We start from the raw sequence: 10,756 nt of genomic DNA on the forward strand, positions 1-10,756 counted from the left end.
AAGCCCCTCACCACTCCTCCCCTAGTCGCGGGGAGGCGTTGTACAATAAAGATCGGTAAACGACTTGACTAGGTGCCTTAGTTTTTGTATAAAAAAAAAGTGAAACCCATTTAAGTTTGATGCGCCGCTCAACTACGCACCGTTTCCGATTAACGGCCGGAAAACCGGCCCGAGGGAGCACCGGGAGACATCCAGTTTCGTGTCTCTGACTATGGGAAGGGGGAAGAGAGCGCTTTTCTTTGCCTCGGGTAGATGGCGCCTATCAGGCTTTTGACGCGTCTGTTCACGTTTTCACGACAACTTTTTTTTTTTTAAATTATCCTCAAATCGAGCATACATTTACTGAGCTTGCTAACTCAATACACTTTCAACCAGTTCACCTCACGCGCGTAGTTTTCTTGACCGGGACAAGCGGCTGCAAGACGGAAAATTGTCGCCTTTCCTCTTGGCGATTTATCCGGACACTCGCAAAACTTTAAAAACTCAAAACGTGTTTTTTTTTAAATATTAAACGAAGGTAAAGCGAAAGTGACAGGCACCAGATTCTTTGAATACTAAAATCATTTCATGGCCCCTTTAAAAGGGTCATGAAACGTTATCGGATCGTAGCGTTCATCGCCTTGCCGGTTCGTACTGGTCCCAGCTTGGCACAAGGATACTCGCACAGATCGCCACTCATTCAGAAACTTCTTTGTCGCCGTGAAATTGTGAAAGTGCGAAGATAAAAGGCGAAGGTACTGCTTTCAGTCTTGCCTTTTCAAAGCTGGATGACGTGATTCTGAAATCGAAACCAGCCGACTGACGACAGTCGATTCTATTTAGCAGAAGTAGGAAAATCGTTTCAAGGCTCCTTTAGGATGCGCCTTAAATGGCCACTTCGAAGGGAGGAACTCCCGATAATTCACCGGTTCTTTTCATGCAGGTAAGATATCGAACTTGGCCAATTGGAAGGCAGTATGACGAAAGATAATTCAAAATAATAATTTAATATATATATATATCTTAAAGGCGGGTGGATATTATGGTAAAACTTTTCTTTCTAATAAACTTTCAGGTTTGAGATCTGGTATATCGAAATTTAAATTAGCATTTGATAAGCGGTTGCAGTAATTGATCATGGGATACAAGGTTCCAAATATGCCGCGAAAATATGGAAGGTACGAAGTTGTTTTTTTTCTTGGCTTTGTTACGTGCGAACAAAATAATTCAGTTTGGACGGACAAAATTGACTAGGCGCCGTACATTAAAAGGAGAATTAATATATAATTTACGTGTTTATGCAAACCAAATATACATATATATATATATATATATACGTACGTATTATCGCAATACATCAAAAGACGAATAAAAGTGTGCATGGCTTTTGATCAATGCTGCTCAATTTGGACACGAGCCCGTGAAGCGCGCACACGCACAGCAAAACAAGGGGTACTAGCTAGGGTCCTTCTCCTACTCTAAACGTCTAAAATGCCTCGAACACAAAGGTGTTCAAGGCGTCGCGCGAAGCGAGATGTCCCGTGACGCTCTCGGCTTCTAACATAGGCTGCGGTCAATCATTAGGTGAAACGGAGTATAACCTGGCGTCTTTAGGTGCACCACGCAGTAGTGGTTACACGAACGCACGTCGGTGTTGGTTTTCCGTACAGCGTGGTGCCAGTCAGCAGTTATGCTGCACTGACCGGCAAGATACTGCGACATGCTATCTGCATGGAGGGCTGCCAAACATATATCTGCACGGAGGGCTGCCAAACATAATGCTGTCCAAATTATCCACAGAACCCTTCCTCTCAGTTGAGCTCATGTTGCGTATAAGACGCTGTTTCCATACAAGCCTCCAAGAGGTGTGGGAAAACGCACAGCTTCCGCACGAGGGGGGGGGGGGGCACTGCTCTTGCGCAGAGAACGCGTCAAGTGGACCGTTTGCGCGTGCGCAATGCCGATAAAACCAACACAGCAGGGGCGGGACGTCAGCACCGCATGTTGGTCTATACGTGCCTCGTCATTCAGTCACCGATTAACAGTTAGTTTATTTCTAAATTCGAGAAAAAACCTACGTCCCCGCGACTGTGCAGCCTGCACGACTCAATTACTCAATTTCTAAGTGAGAGATAAAAAAAAAGGAAATAAACTGTTCCTCTCTACCTGCACCACCTGACGGTATAACAGGTTTGATCCAGTATAATATAAAAAATGAGGGCCATAATTGACCAAACGTTTCTTTAGTCCTTAAAGCCAATTAAAAAGAAAAACAGGGAGACAGCTGAACATTGGCATTGGAACGAACTTGGAGAATCTTGCGAGCAATTATGAGTATTTGTGTTTCGTTTTTTTCCTTTGGTATTAAATTATTAATTGTTGTTCCGCTTGGTCCTGCGTCTTGTCTTCTGTGTTCTTGACGACGAGGAAATTGTCTACTTTAAAATTTTCGTACTGGAAAATATAAGAAAATCAATTGGAAACAATGTTAAAATTTTATTCTCTTATAATGATTTTATTTTAAAATTAGTTGTGTATTTCTACGTATCTTGGCGTTCTTATGTATGTTTTCATTTTATTTCTTATTTGTCTGTCGCCTTAATTATTTTTTGAGGGGGGGGGGGGGGGTGGGAGGAGGGAGCAGAGAGCATTGTAATTTTTCGTTGTTTTTGATTTTTTTAATGATTATATTTTACAGCAAGAGATTATTATTGTAGCTATACATACCCTAGTATTTACCTATTTACATATTTACATTTTCCCCCGAAGGAGAAGGATCACACTTCTAAAACTTCATGTTTGCATCCTGTATTCTTATCATGCGTTGCTATTAATCTTTTTTTTTTTTTTTGAGATTGGAAGGAATGAGGTTATGTCTTGAAACAGACACTAAATATTGAGTCGTTTTCATCAGTATTACTTTTCTTTTCGTACGTTGTTTGTTGTTGGTGGTCGGTCTTGAGGGGCGCAATAAGAGATCAACCTCTTTTCTTTTTCACTGTCTGTCTTGGTTGTCCGTTCCTGAACACTGTTGCTCTGAGAGTGGTTGACTTTTCGTTCCAGTTTTATTGTAGATACTCTCGTTACTCTTGCTGAGAAGCCCAGAACCTGGAACTGGTCTTAGGTCCTCGTAACCTGTTGTTTGGGGTCTTCTCTGTGGATGGCTGTTTGTCGCGGGTGGTTAGTGGAATCCCAGGGAAGGAAACTGGCTCACTCCCCCTGATCATGTTGTGGGCCTTCCAATTGCCATTGATTGTGGTGTTGGTTCAGGATGGAAAGCTAAGGAGAAGCTCCGAACCAGGATCTAGTCCACGGATCTCCTAACCAAAGATGAAGCCTTCTCATAGAGATGGCGTTTTTGTTTTTTTTTCTAAGAAGCTAAGGAAGCCCGGAGAATGGAACTGGTCTAAACCCCCCTATCCACCACGTTTGGGTCTTCCAAGGCCATCGACAGTGTGCATATTAGCAGTTCAGGGTTTAAAGATGACTTTTGGTTGTCTTTTTCTTGGATTCCGTTCTTGTTTGGGTTAAAAGTTAGTCTGTAAGAAATGTTTTTTACAGTAGCTTTTGTTTTTCACTTGAGATTGATATCTTCCATTCTCAAGTTTGTTACAAATACATATAATCATATATACATATATATACATATACATACACACATACATACCTACATATACGTATACCCACGCGCACATATAAACACACATACTTATACATTCAGATATGTATATATATACACACACATATATATATATATATATATTTATTTATTTATATACTATGGAATGTTGTCTGAAATATGTTTAACTAACGCCTCCAGAGTATTTATATGAGTTTTAGATTTCAGTAGCTTTTGACGAATATTCAAGTTTATGTGCGATATTGAAAGTTTTTGAATAAATGGTTTTGTTAGATGGCATGCAGTAAAGTAATGATCCATACTAGTACAAGTTTGTCCACAGGGACAAGTAGTGTGGTTGTGTATATTAAATCTATAGAAATAAAAAGGAAATCTGCCGTGTGCAGTAATAATTTGTGTGATTTTACTAGAAGGAGGGAAGCTAATGGGTATATGATTGGTTGATGGTATCCATTTAAATAATTCTGTGTTTTTGCCATCGTTTTGCAAAGAGTGATCCCATCTCCTACGTGCTAATTCCATTATTGTATGTTTTATATTTTGTTTTGATTGTGGTAGGTGTATGTATTGGCCATGATAACGTGCCGAGTTTGCAAATTGGTCGGCTAGATCGTTCCGTAAAATATTAGTATGGCTTTTGACGTGAAAAAAAGCCGTTGTATTAAATCTGTTGACTGATTGGATTATATGTTTTATCTCGTTAATTAAAGGAATTGCATTGTTTGGATTTTCCAATGCTTGTAGGACTGATAGGCTGTCGGTGTATATGTTACAATGAAGTCCATCTCTTGTTGCAAGAATATAATCAAGGGCTTTTAATATGGCAATAGCCTCTGCATCGAATATTGTACTGTGTTTTGGTAAGCGATATTTTCCTATTTTTATAATTCTTCCATTGTTTTTCAGAATAATGAATGCTGCTCCCACCTGATCTAAGTACACTGAACCATCTGTATAGAGTGATATGACGTTGGTTATTTGAGATAGAGTAATAGAATTGATTCTTTGGAATGATATATTGAATCTCTTTGTTGAATGAGTTTTCCAAAGATCTATAGGATACGATACCTCTGTGGGGGAGATACTAAAGCTATCGAATTGGGCGGGTATCTTAAGTGGGAAGACATTAAACATAAATGATTCTACGTCAAGAGTAATGTTGATTGGGATGATTTTACATAGTATAGGCAGGCTTATGTTAGAAACTGTGCGGAACGCTCTTGCTATTTTAAGTACTGGTAACCTTTGTATGGATTGCAGTTGTCTTAACATATGTGAATTTCCTGATGGTCTCCACCACGCGGGTGATCCATACACTATATATCTTTCTATGCTTCGTAAGTATATTTCCCGTAGTTGGCTTGATGTGATACCCCAATTTGTTGAGTATATTTTTGAGATGTTGGCTGTATGGATTTGGACTTTCTGTTTTATATATTGAAGGTGTGGTAAGAAGGTTAAATGTGAGTCATAAATGACTCCTAAAATTTTAAGTTGTTTCATTATTTCTAACTTATGATCGTGAAATTTTATTATTGGGGGTCTTTTTTACATAGTTCTTCTCTAGTTATTATTAGACATTTACATATCGAGTAGTTCAAATGTAGTTTACGTTCGGATGTCCACTGTCCTATTTCTTGCAGTATTTCGATAGTTCTTTCTTCTAATTCTCTTCTTGAGTTCCCTTATATGACAACTACGATGTCATCTGCAAACGCTTGTAGATATATGTGATTCGGAAAAGTTCTTTCTAGTAATCCTGATAGTAACATATTCCATAGTAAGGGGCTTAGTGGAGAGCCCTGGGGGCATCCCATATTAATTGATTTGTTTATTTCTTGTTTTTCTGGAGTGATATATGTGACGGTTCTATCGTGGAAGAATGAATATAGCAGATTGTATAGATTACTTGGGCAAGAATGGTGTTTTAAATAGGCCAAAACTACCGGATAACATAGTGTGTTAAATGCTCCTGTAAAGTCCAGGGATACCATAGCTACCGCTGTTGATTTATTTTTTAGTTTTTGTAGATGTGTAGTAAGTGTGAACAGAGCTTGTGTAGATGATTTAAGATGTGTGAACCCGAATTGTCGTGGGTGTAATAGTTTTTTTGAGTTAAGGAAGAAATATAATCTGCTATAGTGTGCACGTTCTAAAAATTTTCCGAGTATGGAATTTAGACAAATTCCCAAGTAGCACAACACGCCGGGTTGGGGATGGGGCGGTATTGGCCTGCCGGGATAACGATACCGGCCAGTACCGGAAACGCCCCAAGGGGCGACATCGGCCGGGCCCAATGCCGGAATCCGGCCGGTACCGGGAACTTATTGGGAAACCGGGATGCCGGGAATACGGGATGTTCCCAGCGAGCTCCCGACACAAATCCCCGGCATGGAACCGGTGGTACGGTAGGAAACCATCAGTGTGCCAGCGTGTTTCCGGGTCAGAGCCAGTCCAATTGCGGATTAGTCCCAGCGTAAAAACAGTTCAGTGCCAGCGTAATTGCGGGTCAGTGCCTGCGAAATTGCGAATCAGCACCAGCGTATGCATCATTCAGTGTACCCAGCATAGAACCAGCAGAACGCTAGCTGTGTCAGGCTTTAAAGCCCAGGAATGACATCCTACTGGATTTTTGAACAGCTAACTTCTCAATATCCAATTGACTTAAACGTGAAAATGCTAAATTTTTCAGTCCAAACTATTTTATTGGTTTTCATATCTTTTATAGGTGCTGATCGTTTTTAACATGTTTTTCGGACTTGAACTGAAAAAAGCCGGTTTCGTATTTGTGCAATTTTAAGAAACAATTCTGTGTGAACAATTGACTTTCTCCATGTATACAGTATACTCAAGGCAATTATTGTATACTTGTTGAGACGACATGTCCCATTCATCTGTCGCCCAGATCCATATTGTGGGTAGTACAAGAAGGGAACATAGAAAACTTTTTTTACCGTGACATTCTTTATTGTGACTCGTGCATCCATAGCAGCTAGCTCCTCAGCCAGAGTGTCCCTCATCGTCAAAGGCGGTTGGAACCACCAGTGGAGTGTCCGTCTTTTTAACACTATTGCCCTTGCCCGCCTCCCTGCCCGTCAGCCACTTCTGCACCGCGTCCACGCTGCACGAGTGCGACTTTGTATGGCACCTGTAAAGAGAATTGTCAGATCACACAGGTTAGTTGAGGGATAGGGGAAGCCAATATCTTGCATATTAGCTACACACAAGGTGCTGTTCACACTGCAGTTTGTGAGCGTTTCCTTTGTGTAAATATAGGTCCCTCACCTAGCCTGCAATTCAAAGGTGACAGAAAGAGTGCACCACAGAGGTGGAGATTGTGGGTTTGGCTACCACGCTAAGGTGCAGATTCTATGGAGGCATATGGCTATTTCACACAACATCCTATTAATTTGAAATGGGGGGCGAGACGGGGCAGGGGGCGAGAAGGGGTGGGGTGCAGAGATGAGTGGCTAAAAAAAGAGTAAAACTTCCCCAACTGACACTCTACAGACCAAGGCCTCTTAATGGTCTTCATTAGATTTTCAACCTGGAAACTAACAGGATAACAAGACAAGACCAACAAAAACCTTTTTTCACAGTTCCTTCAAAACGCTGCTTTTGAGTATGAAGGTTCTGAGAATGCTAACACAGGAGATATTCATAATAAAAAATGGAAATCAAATAAAAAAAAAAAAAAAACGACAGGAACTGACGACTTGAATTTTGCATATTGCAAGACTTAACGGGAAACTGAAGCTGTTCTGTATTTGAGGAAGAACACCAAAATCGTCTTGATATGCCTCCAGGATCACGAATATCGAGTTTATTTTTTCAATCTGGTGCATGGAGGCTGCAGAAATTAATTTCTAAAGTACAGCTGAAGCCCCTCCTTCCCGGGGCGTGACGTCATGCTGGGAGTTTTCGGAAAATTGAATTTGTAAAAAGGTTAGAAATAAATTTGTAAAATTTATTTCGGACCTTTTTCTTGAATTTAAAAAAAGGTCAAACAGACGCCACAACTGGCGTCAGTGTGGAAAAATACAACTGGCAAGCTTGCAATTGCACGCGCCGCCCACACGAGCGACACCTGCTTGGCGCCCCAAAGATCCTAGTACGATGTCACGGCTGCTCTGAGGTTTTTCGTGTTTTCTCGCGTCTAGTTACACCTTCGGGAAAAACGAAAGTGATGTTCAGATTCACAGGACAAAAATACGCCAGAAGTCACCTATAACTCGTTTTTTTGTCAAGAAGTGTTTCAGTTTCCCTTTAATTGTCAACATATTTCAAAGATTGTGCTTGTCTATTGAGCTCCAATAGAGATACCATCAATTTAATAGCTAGTAAAGAATATGCATTACCGATGACCACCTTACATATCATGGCGTCCTTGAACCTTGACTTTCCTTGGTAGCCCAGAAGGGCCGGAGAACTGCTCCTGGACTTGCTTTGAGAACAGGCGTCCCACCATCTGTCGCACCACCTTCTGCAGGTTCTTGCTGCCTCCTAGAGACACGAGCTGCTTCTCCTAGAAAGACAAAATGTGTTCTCAATGTCAATAAAGTTATTTATATGCAGATACAATGGTATGAACATGTCTCAATAAGAGAATGTGAGTGCCCAGGTAAATGCTGCAAGCCACACTATACATGCATCAAAATGTTACAATATTTACTAGAGAGAGAATAAAAAATATTAGAATATATGGCAACTCTACCTGTCTTAGACGAAACCAGAAAGATTAAAATATTTCCCTCCATACTCCGCTAAATCTCAATAGTCAGTCAAATTCGTTGCAACGTTCAAATTGTGCAAACGTTTTGATGGATCCTCTTTGCCCATCAGCATCCACTCATTAATTTTAATAATGTATGTGGTTCTCAAAACAGTGCATTCAAGACCCTGCGCATCTTGACTTTGTTAAAGCTTAGTCTAGCTTTTGGCTAGTCACCCTGCAAATTTATCACCTACTTTACGAAGACTGGAATTGAAAAAGGCATAAAAGGCAGGAATTGACCAAAACCGTCATCATAGTTGCAAAAAATGGCAACAGCAGCACAGTATGAGTAGTTACCTTTCCATATTTTTGTTTAGTGTTGACTCAGTGGTGGCCCTGTAGGCCAATGAACCAACTTACTCAGCTCAAGCTCGCCTCGTGTAATAATCGCTTGTGCGACTACCGTATGCTATGCCTGGAGACACAGCTACGCATGCACTCACACCCCCTGAATAAAGTGGCGAATGCAATGACAGTTACTCTTTCACCTTTGAAAATTTGTCCTCTCATAGGGTGACCTTCGGTTAGGACTGGTTAACATATCATTTTGGAAATGCACTACTAATGTAAAGTAAAGATGGAATTAATTAAGATTTATCTGGCAACCCCTTACAAATTTGTTTGGGCATACGCATATGGTGGGCACGCTCAAAAGCGATTTTTGACCAGGCTAAAAGTTATTTTCAAGCATGTACGTTTACTTCTGTAGCAGATGCCGAAAGCACAAATGAATTTATCGCCCTAAATATTTAGATCTCTTGACTATAGCCTCAAGTGAGAACGGGAACAAAATCAAAAGAAGCCCAATATATACTACAGCATCTCGATCCTTCTGTCAAGCAAGCATTAAACACAAAAAGCACGCACGCAGGTTTGTGCGTGCTCCGCACACATACTCACGGCGAGAGTTGTTGCAGGTGCAGAATTTAACTTCTAAGGATAAAACGGGCAGAAGTGTCGTAGCAAATCAGCATGATTTATGATTATTTGCAGGTCGACATATTGTAAGCACCCAAAGGCAAATGTGTTGGGCGATTTTACTTCCCCCGTTGTGAAATGTTTAACTTAAAAATATTTCAAGAAGCGGAAGTTGAAAAAGACTTAAAATGCCATTCAATGAGGATGCACATGAAGGCCTCTTGTCTACACGACCTTCGGGTGGAAAGAACTGTTCAAAAATGTAATGATGCACAAATATTTAATTTTTGGTGGCCACCGTCAATCATTTCTCCCTTCAGTAGCCTCTATGAAACGCAGTTTAACAATTGCAAAAACTTTACGCAGGCTACTAAAGCTGACTTGCAAAATGTGCAACTGGCGTTGCGTCACCTTGACACAATTCTATCACAGGGTTTAGTTTAAGGGTACCCCTTACAATAAATAGCCTTCCATTGTGCATTGGCTGTGCATGCACTCTGCTGTTATAAATAACAGAAGGCCCGTAATGAAGGTAGGGCAACTTACTTATTTTTAATTTGCCACCGACTGTGCTTAAAACATAGTTTGGGTGGGCATCCATTTGAAATATTACGGTAAAAGGCTTCAGTCCACATTCCAACCCCATTTGCATAAATCTTCAGATAACCCAAGTTAAACCACAAAGTAAGAATCGCAGCCTTATACCCGTCAATATTGTGAAAAAGAGGACAGATAAATACCGGCAGCGTCCGGTTGGTGAAGTTCTTCAGCTGCGCTTCTGCAGCACTAAACTGTTCCATGTTGCGGAGAGGCATCAGGAACAGCTCGGATGGTTCAGGCCTGGCCAGTTCCTGGGGCGTCGCCTGTTCCCCGGGCCTCGCCTGCTCTCCCTGGTGCTTGAAAGACACCACGTGCCCAAGCACCTGCCCAACAGACTTGCAGTTCCCTGTTCTGCTGCTGTAGGTGCCCATTCTGGATGTGCAGGTCTATCACGGCCTAAGCAGCTGAACGTCGAAGGCTGCAAGATAACCAAGGCATAAGAAAGCATTATCCATTTTGCTGACCAACATTATGCACTGATGATGCGAAGAAACTTTTTCAGAAACTTGGATTTCGGGAAGTTTCAGAAGAATGCTTGAACCTTCAGACGTTTCGGATGGTTTGGGTAGCTTTGGAACGGTTGCCAGACACACTGAGTGTTTCAAATTTTTGTAAAATTTAAGAGACGTTATAATTTGTATGCAATATTCATAAATTTAATAAAAAAAATCTGTTAATCAAATAAACTTTCCGAAAAGGAGACACGGCCCCAATTTTCAGAACTTCACAGTTTTGGCTTGTATGGTCAAAATGGATGCTCCCACAAAGTTTTATGATGTTTTTTTACAATCAAAGGAAATAAAAATACTGATTCGTCGGCGAAGCACGCGAGACGCGCTGCGCTT

The 10,756-nt window shown here is 41.0% G+C and overlaps 1 pseudogene; it reads right to left on the reverse strand.

Annotated features, from left to right (window-relative positions):
- Window positions 1–3,385: 3,385 nt before the first annotated feature.
- Window positions 3,386–5,436, reverse strand: LOC115314360 (annotated as a pseudogene).
- Between the last annotated feature and the right edge of the window lie 5,320 nt (window positions 5,437–10,756).

This window comes from Ixodes scapularis, unplaced genomic scaffold (genome assembly GCF_016920785.2).
Source record: "Ixodes scapularis isolate PalLabHiFi unplaced genomic scaffold, ASM1692078v2 PGA_scaffold6__148_contigs__length_123643588, whole genome shotgun sequence".
NCBI classification, from domain to species: domain Eukaryota; kingdom Metazoa; phylum Arthropoda; class Arachnida; order Ixodida; family Ixodidae; genus Ixodes; species Ixodes scapularis.